Source organism: Pleurodeles waltl, chromosome 5 (assembly GCF_031143425.1).
Source record: "Pleurodeles waltl isolate 20211129_DDA chromosome 5, aPleWal1.hap1.20221129, whole genome shotgun sequence".
Lineage (NCBI taxonomy): Eukaryota > Metazoa > Chordata > Amphibia > Caudata > Salamandridae > Pleurodeles > Pleurodeles waltl.
Genome location: NC_090444.1, coordinates 151,822,212 through 151,832,015, shown reverse-complemented (window position 1 = coordinate 151,832,015; position 9,804 = coordinate 151,822,212). Strand labels below are relative to the sequence as shown.

The following is a 9,804-nucleotide window of genomic DNA, read 5'->3' as shown; positions in this document are numbered from 1 at the left end:
CCATAGTGCATTGCCCTGAGACTGATGTTGTGGGTACCTGGATGCGAAGTTTTGGCATTTTGAGTTTTCTTTTGTTGCAAATAGATCTATTTGTGGCGTTCCCCACATTCTGAAGTAAGTGTTCAGTATTTGGGGGTGAATTTCCCATTCGTGGATCTGTTGGTGATCCCGAGAGAGATTGTCTGCTAACTGATTCTGAATCCCTGGAATAAATTGTGCTATTAGGCGAATGTGGTTGTGAATCGCCCAATGCCATATTTTTTGTGTTAGGAGACACAACTGTGTCGAGTGTGTTCCTCCCTGTTTGTTTAGGTAATACATTGTTGTCATATTGTCTGTCTTGACAAGAGTGTATTTGTGGGTTATTATGGGTTGAAATGCTTTCAGAGCTAGAAACACCGCTAACAGTTCTAAGTGGTTTATATGAAACTGTTTTTGCTGAATGTCCCATTGTCCTTGGATGCTGTGCTGATTGAGGTGTGTTCCCCACCCTGTCATGGATGCATCTGTCGTTATTACGCATTGTGGCACTGGGTCTTGAAAAGGCCGCCCTTGGTTTAAATTTATACTGTTCCACCATTGAAGCGAGATGTATGTTTGGCGGTCTATCAACACCAGATCTAGAAGTTGACCCTGTGCTTGTGACCACTGTGATGCTAGGCACTGTTGTAAGGGCCGCATTTGCAACCTTGTGTTTGGGACAATGGCTATGCATGAGGACATCATGCCTAGGAGTTTCATTACTAATTTGACCTGTATCTTTTGGTTTGGATACATGGCTTGTATTACATTTTGGAATGTTTGGACTCTTTGTGGACTTGGAGTGGCAATTCCTTTTACTGTGTTGATTGTTGCTCCTAGGTATTGCTGTGTTTGACACGGCAGAAGGTGTGACTGAGTAATTGATTGAGAAACCTAGTTTGTGTAGGGTTTCTATGACGTAATTTGTGTGTTGTGAACACTGTTTTTGCGTGTTGGTTTTGATTAACCAATCGTCTAGGTACGGGAACACATGTATTTGCTGCCTTCTGATATGTGCAGCTACTACTGCTAGACATTTTGTAAAAACTCTTGGCGCAGTTGTTATTCCGAATGGCAACACTTTGAATTGGTAATGTATCCCTTGGAATACAAACCTTAGGTACTTTCTGTGTGAAGGATGTATTGGTATATGGAAATATGCATCCTTTAGATCCAGTGTTGTCATGTAGTCTTGCTGTTTGAGCAGTGGGATTACTTCTTGTAATGTAACCATGTGAAAGTGGTCTGATTTGATGTATATATTTAATATTCTGAGATCTAGTATAGGTCTTAGAGTTTTGTCATTTTTGGGTATTAGAAAGTACAGTGAGTAAACTCCTGTGTTTAGTTCTTGTTTTGGTACTAATTCTATTGCCTCTTTTTGGAGCAATGCTTGAACTTCTAATCCTAGAAGATTTATATGTTGTTTCGACATACTGTGTGTTTTCGGTGGGACTGTTGGAGGGAAATCTCAAAATTCTATGCAAGAACCATACTGGATAATTGCTAGTACCCAAGTATCTGTTGTTATCTCCTCCCAATGTTTGTAAAATTGGCTTAATCTTCCCCCCACAGGTGTTATGTGATGGGGATGGGTGACTTGTGAGTCACTGCTTATTTTGAGGACTTTTGGGGCTTTGGAATTTTCCTCTACCTCTTTGGAATTGTCCCCCACTATATTGCCCCCGAAAACTTCCCCGCTGATATTGGCTTTGGTAAGTGGGCCTTGTTTGTGATGTTGTGGTTTCTGTAGGTTGTCCTCGAAACCCTCCCCTAAAAGGTGTTTTGCGAAAGGTGCCTCTGCGGGGAGTAGAGTGCGCCCATGGCTTTTGCCGTATCAGTGTCCTTCTCGAGTTTCTCAATAGCAGTGTCGACTTCCGGCCCAAACAACTGCTGTTCATTAAATGGCATATTTAGCACGGCTTGTTGAATTTCCGGCTTGAAACCTGACGTGCGGAGCCATGCGTGCCTTCTTATTGTTATTGCAGTATTTACTGTCCTTGCAGCCGTATCTGCTGCATCCATTGAAGACCGTATCTGATTATTAGAGATACTTTGTCCTTCTTCCACCACTTGTGCTCTTTTTTGGAACTCCTTGGGTAAGTGTTCTATCAAATGTTGCATCTCATCCCAGTGAGCTCTGTCATATCTTGCCAAAAGCGCTTGTGAATTGGCAATGCGCCATTGGTTTGCTGCTTGTGCTGCAACCCTTTTGCCCGCAGCATCAAATTTGCGACTCTCTTTGTCTGGAGGTGGTGCGTCTCCTGAGGTATGAGAGTTTGCTCTCTTACGAGCTGCCCCGACAACTACTGAGTCTGGAGTTAACTGCGTTGTAATATAAACAGGATCTGTTGGCGGTGGCTTGTACTTTTTCTCCACCCTTGGAGTTATGGCTCGGCCTTTAACAGGATCCTGAAAGATTTGTTTTGAATGTTTTAGCATTCCTGGGAGCACAGGTAGCCTTTGGTACTGGCTATGAGTGGAGGTTAACGTGTTAAACAACAAGTCCTCCTCAATTGGTTCTGAATGCAAGGTGACCTTATGGAAAGCAGCTGCCCTTGCGATCACCTGTGTGTAAGATGTACTGTCCTCAGGAGGGGACGGCCTGGTAGGGTACGAGTCTGGGCTGTTGTCCGATACTGGAGCATCAGGATCATCTTGACTCATGGCAGTATGAGTCGGGGAGTGCATCAGTGGAGGAGTTGCTACTGGTGATGTGTGCCCTGAAGGTGGTGGAGTTGTCTTCTTTGCCATCTTTGCCTGTGGCTCCTTGTCCTTTTCGTGAAAGGCAAGTTTTCTTTTTATTTTAATTGGAGGAAGAGTGGTTATCTTCCCTGTGTCTTGATGAATGTGTAGCCTCCTTTGAGTATAGTCTGGCTCTACAGCTTGAAGTTCCTCTCCAAATCTATGTTTTTTCATTTGGGAGGCCAATCCTTGTTCCTCTGTATAGGAACCTGTTTTCGGCTCCGAGGCTGGATGTTTCGGAACCAAAACTTTTTTGGAGGTCTTTTTAGGCTCCGAAGAAACCTTTGTAATTTTCGGCGTGGTGGTGTCTCGATGCCGAATTTGTTCGGTGCCGCTGTGACGGTGCCGAAATTTCTCAGAGCCGATGTCTCGGGTCCGAGATTGCTGTGTGGCGGTATCTCGACCGGAGTCGGATGACTTCGACACCAGCGTGCCCTTTTTCGGTGCCTTGGCTCGGTCACCGCTTGTTTGGGTTAAGCCATGGCCTGTTGGCGGTGGCGTCCCCTGGGCTTTTGTTGACTTCTCGTGAGTCTTATGTTTCGACGTCTTACTCACGGTTTTCGGCGTTTCTTCGGCCTCGAGCTCTTCCGAGTCCGACTCTTGGATAGAGAAAGCTTCCTCTTCTTCCTCGAAACGCTCTTGTTTTGTCGGCGTCAACGCCATCTGCAGTCTTCTGGCTCTTCGGTCTCTTAACGTCTTTCTGGACCGAAACGCTCGACAGGCCTCACAAGTATCTTCCTTGTGCTCTGGGGACAAGCACAAGTTACAGACCAGATGCTGATCCGTATACGGATACTTGTTATGGCATTTTGGACAGAAGCGGAATGGGGTCCGTTCCATCAGCCTTGAATTCACACGTGGCCGGGCCGACCAGGCACCGACGGGGGATCGAAAAAAAACCAAAGGGCCACCGGAACTCTTCTAAATTCGGTGTCGATCTGTTGTAACTAACCCGATACCGAACGCAAACAATACCAAAGTTTTTTCCGAGATTCTAACTAACTTTCCGACCCGAAACACGGAGCGAAAAGGAACATGTCCGAACCCGATGGCGGAAAAAAAACAATCTAAGATGGAGTCGGCGCCCATGCGCAATGGAGTCGAAATGGGAGGAGTCCCTCGGTCTCGTGACTCGAAAAGACTTCTTCGAAGAAAAACAACTTGTAACACTCCGAGCCCAACACCAGATGGCGGGATGTGCACAGCATGTGTATCTGCAGCTACACATGCCATCGAACATACATACATATATATATATATATATATATATATATATATATATATATATACACATACATATATATATATATATATATATACATATACATATACATATATACATATACACACACACACACACACACACACACATACATATATACACACATATATATAAATATGTTACTTACGCAGTAGACATTTGTTTGTGACATGTAGTGCTGTAGATTCACATGCTTTGCATAAGTCTGCCATCTAGTGTTGGGCTCGGAGTGTTACAAGAAGTTTTTCTTCAAAGAAGGTTTGAGTCACGGGATCGAGTGGCTCCTCCTCTCGGTAATACCACACATGGGCATAGAGTCCTTTTCTAGTTTGATTTCCCCACAGGAGGGTGAAAAAGTGTGTATAAGAGAATATGTACATATACAGTAAAGAAATGAGATTCCCATGCACAGTATATACATATTTACAATATATAGTACTACAACGGCCACAGGCTTCTGAGGAGGAGGGAGGGCGCATGTGAATCTACGGCACTATATGCCACGAACAGATGTCTAGTGGGTAAGCAACATTTTCCGTTCGATTGCATGTGTAGCTGTAGATACACATGCTCTGCATAGACTGTAAAGCAGTCTCCTCCCAAAGTAAGCGGTCGCTAGCCTTTAGGAGTTGGAGTAGTTTGAAGTAGTGTTCTAAGCACTGCCTGTCCAATGTTTGCTGGCGAGTTAACATCCACACAGCAGTGTGGAGTATATGTGTGTGGTTGCTTTACATATTTCTGCCATTTTGGATGTCAGATTTGACCTTGGTCCGGAGTCAACAGATCTGGTCTGTTTAGTAGTTTGTGATGTGGTACTACAGACAGATTCAACAGTGTTCTGTACCAATGTTGACATGCCCACGTAGGAGCTAGGAGTATAATGTAAGCAAGGTTTGTTTAATCTTTTTGATCAAAAATGTAATTAGTGGGAAAGGTGGAAAAGCGTAAGCAAATATCCCTGACCAACTGAGCCATAGAGCATTGCCTTGCATTTAAGGTATGGGTACCTGGATGCAACGTTTTGGCATTTTGGGTTTTGTTTTATGACGATTAGGTCTATGTCTGGGGTTCCCCACATTTGAAAGTATTGTTGAATCAAATGTGGGTGAATCTCCCATTTGTGTACTTGTTGCTATGTCCTGCTTAAGAGGTACGCTAGTTGATTGTGTATCCCTGAAATATACTCTGTCAGTCATTAAATCTGATTGTGAACTGCCAATTTCCAAATTGTCTGTGCTGAAAGGGAAAATTTGAGATTAGTGCGTCCCCCCGTTTTTGCAGATAATACACTGTGGTCATATTGTCTGTCCTTATTAACCTTAACTTGTGTGTGATTTGTATCTGAAAGGCTTTGAGCGCTAGGAATATTGCTGGTACTTCGAAGGGGTTTATATGATAAGTTTGTTGAATTGAGTCCCATTCCCCTTGAGATGAGCTCCCCAACCTATCATTGATGCATCTGTTGTGATTGTGGTCTGAGGTACAGGGTCCTGAAAGAGCTGCCCCTTTGATAAGTTAGTGTAATTCCACCATTGTAGACAGCGGTGAGCCTGGCGGTCAAACACTAGATCCTGAATTTGAGCCTGAGACCACTGCTGAGAAAGAGACTGCTGCAGTGGTCTCGTACAGACTTGAATTGGGTACTATTGCTATGCATGAAGCCATCATTCTCAATAGTTTTATCACTAACTTTACCGTGTAAGTGTGGCTGTATTGTAGTTGAGATACAAGATGGTGAAATGCTTGCATCCTTAATGGGTTTGGGTATGCTAATCCTGATTAAGTGTTCAGATTTGCTCCCAGATACGGCTGTTGCTCTGAGAGTACCATCTTTCTTTGGTATGAGGAAGTATAGTGAATATACTCTGGACACCTGTTGGGATATAGGTCCTATCTCTATGGCTCTTTTTGAGTAGTAGAGATTGTACTTCCTGTTTTAATAAAGTGAGATGTTCCTGAGTGAGTGTGTGAACGAAGGGGGATGTTTGGTGGAGTTAGACAATAGTAATGTTGGATAATTGATAAAACCCATTGATCTGTGGTGATCTTGTGCCATTGTGGGTAAGACTTTGCCAGTCTTCCTCCCACAGGAGAAGTATGCTCTGTGGGGATTTGTAAGAAGTCACTGTTTTGTTGAGGTGGAGGAACCTCTGGGAGCAGCCGATTTACCTCTTCCCCTATAATTAGATCATTTGTAAGAGCCTCTGACTGAACCTCTGACAAGTGTGGCCCTTGTCTTTGCTGTGAGGTAGATGGTTCTGTAGTTACTGGTTTGAAACCACCCTTAAACTGTGGCCTATGAAGAGTGTCCCTAGTTGGCGTGGTGTATAATGCACCCATAGCTTTAGCTGTCTCTGGGTCTTTAAGTTTATTTATTGTGGTGTCAAGCTCTGGCCCAAATAAATGCTCTTTATCGAAGGGCATGTTTAATACTGCATCTCTGGTTTAAATCCTGAAGCTCTTAGCCATGCATGTCTCCTACTGATTATGCTGGCATTGACTCCCCTTGCTGATATATCAGCTGCATCTGTAGCACATCTAATTGCATTGTTAGAAATAGCCTGTCCTTCTGCTATTTGTTGTCCCCTTTTTTGATGTTCCGGTGGAAGATATTGTAACAAGTCTTCCATCTGATCTCAATGAGCCCTGTCATACCTTGGTAGGAGTGCTTGGGAGTTTGCAATCCTCCAATAGTTAGCAGCTTGAGAAGCAACTCTTTTACCCCCTGCATCAAATTTCCAACTTTGTCTGGAGGAGGAGCATCTCCTGTTGACTGGCTATTGGCTCTTTTTCTTGCTGCACCTACCACTATAGAATCAGGTGGTAATTGTGTCCTAATAAAAATTGGATCAGAGGGTGCAGGTTTATATTTTTAATCCACCCTGGGTGTAATAATTCTTGCTTTCACAGGTTCTTTAAAAAGATCTTCAGCATGTCTAAGCATACCTGGAAGCATAGGGAGACACTTGATACTCTTTGTGAGTAGATGTTAGACTGTTAAATAGAAAGTCATCCTCAATAGGATCTGGATGAAACTGTACTTTATGATACACAGCTGCTCTAGCTATAGCTTGATTATACGCAGTGGTATCTTCAGGGGGAGATGGTCTTGCTGGGTATAAATCTAGATCATTAGGGAGAATGGGATCTATATCATATATCCCATGGGTCTACCTCTTGTTGGGGATCCATTAGGTCATCTGTATGTGTAGAAAACTGTGCTGAGTTTGTAGGTGAAGGTGGTGGGATAGCAGGAAGGATAGGAGAATGTGGTGGTGAACGCGGAGGCCGTTGCATTGCCTTTTGTTTCTCCTTCTGTTTAGAGACCTTAATAGGTGGAGGCCCAGCATCCAAAGTCTCTTGAAAAGTCAGTTTTCTTTTTATTGTTAGAGGAGAGGCTATGATCCTTCCTGTTTTTTTGGGTATATGAATCTTGTGCTGTTTAGCGTCCATAACCTCTAATATAGGCTGTATTTCTGATGACTAATCAGTATCTGGAGACTATTTACTACCAGTAGTTTTAAATTCCGAAGGCTTGACTCGGATCGAAAACATCTGCTCCGAAAGTGCTTTTAATATTTCCAGCTCAGAGGTGGAAAAATCAGATTTTAGGCTCAGTACCTAAACAGATGTGGCCGGCTGTTTGGTATATGCCAAATGCACTTTGGTCTTTTGTTTCGGCACCAAACCTCAGGGTTGGTCATCCAAAAGGTATTTTTCAGTTCCGACTATGGCCCGAAGGCAGTGGGGGACCGAAGACCGATGCAGGAGTCTTTAATTGTCTTGGTTTGTGTGACGAGGCGGATGTACTGCGCAGGTGGAATATCTTGGCTGTCGACATCGGAATCTGGATTCAAATTGGAATCTGCAATGGAGAGGGCTACGCTCTGTCCTATTTCTTCTTGCGCGTGTTCTTCTCTGAAGATGTCTGGTGTGTGTGTGTGTGTGTGTGTGTGTGTGTATGTTCAGACAACTTGGACTCCATCTCCATTTGACGTGCCCTTTGGTCCCAAAGAGCCTTTTTTGGATCAAAACGATCTGCAAGCACTGCAGGTTTCTTCTCTATGTTCCAGAGATAGACAGAGATTGCACACCAAATGCTGATCTGAGTAGGGAAATTTGGTGTGGCACCAAGGACAGAACCGAAACGTAGTCCGTTCCATCAGCCTAACATTGTTCGACTACAACGTGTCGAAGTAGACCCAAAAAGGGCGAGGTCGCCCCTAAGGGCGTGTAATCAACCCCGACGACTACAATCGGATCGACTATAAAAGTGAAAAACGTTATTGAAACTATACAGACGTTTATAGAAAGTTAGAGAAGAAAAGTTCAGAGCATACCGAACTGAGATATACTGGAGCGAAAGGTAACACGTCCGAACCCAAGGGTGGAAATAAAACAATCAGACAAAGGACTTGATACCCATGCACGGTATTACCGAGTGGAGTCACCACTCGATTCCATGACTCGAAAACCTTCTTCAAAGAAAAACAACTTGCAACACTACGAGCCCAACACTAGACTGCAGACTTATGCAGGGCATGCGTAGCTACAGCTACACATGCCATCGAACATATATGTTTATCAGTGTGCTATTGGGACATCTGACTGAACAAAAGTTATTAAATACCAGACAGTGCCATCTTTTCAGACCATACTGCTTACATTTTTGGACTGACAAAAACAATCATAAGCATGCAGATTACGAAATTATGTTCAAATGATATACACCAAAAAACACAAAAATGCATGGTGTACAAATAAATAGGGAATAACTACCAACATTCGTATATGCACTAATATATTTTGATAGGAATACTTAGCACTATAAATTAAATACTAAGACTCATACCCTTAAGAAATCCCAGATGTTCGAATCTGTGAAAGCTACAACACAATTATGCTTCAAATGGTTACTTCTGATGAGTGGAGTAAACTTAGCATTAGCAGAATGGTGATCCTTAAAATGGCACTTAAATATGTTGGAGAGAAGGATTACGATTTGCAAGGATTCTGTACGTTAATTGTTTAAACTCAAGGTAAAAATAAAAACAGAAACCTTATCTAAACATGCTAACAACTCAATCATAAAGCAACAATTTAACTGCTGTTAAGAAAACTACATCAACAAAAGGAGCAAAGAATTTTATCATGAGCATTAGCTCAGTGAAGTAATGAAGGAAATGGTCCTGAGAGTGGAGATAAAGTGAACACAAGATGTGGGGAAACGCGGGGAAAAATCTACAAAGAAAATATGAAAGTATTTGAAAACATGAATACACACGTCACGTTTTCAATAAGATAAAACCTTCTTGGCAGGAAGTAAAAAGTATCTGGACTGAGAAAACTGCCACATAGAAGATATACATGGAGTTCGAGGCAACACAGTACCGTTAAATACATGCAATGCTACTCATCCATGGATAAAAAAAAAAAAAAAAAAAAAAAAAAAAAAAAACCTTTGATCATGCCACAAAATCACTCTTTAGAACGGTTTGCAAGGAAGACCACAACAAGAGCAAAAATGGTTCAAGCAAATTATCTGGACATTAGCAACTACATACAAGAAAAATGATCGTAGTGTGTGAATGTTTTACACTTTGAGCTACTCAGACAAGCTAAATACTGAATGTCATAAAGTGAGAATTTTTTTCAGCGATTGTACAATAACATGCAGAGGACTGCAAGACAGTTTAAATTAGTCATTAATAAAATCAGGAATATTACTGCATTCACAGTTTATGCCCACAGTAATGATAAATGTAGTTCACAAGTAT

At 42.5% G+C, this 9,804-nt stretch overlaps 1 protein-coding gene across 3 annotated transcripts in view; it reads right to left on the bottom strand.

Moving 5' to 3' along the window:
- Positions 1 to 9,804, bottom strand: part of WDR26 (WD repeat domain 26) — a 569,671-nt gene that overhangs the window by 432,686 nt on the left and 127,181 nt on the right. The window lies entirely within an intron of this gene.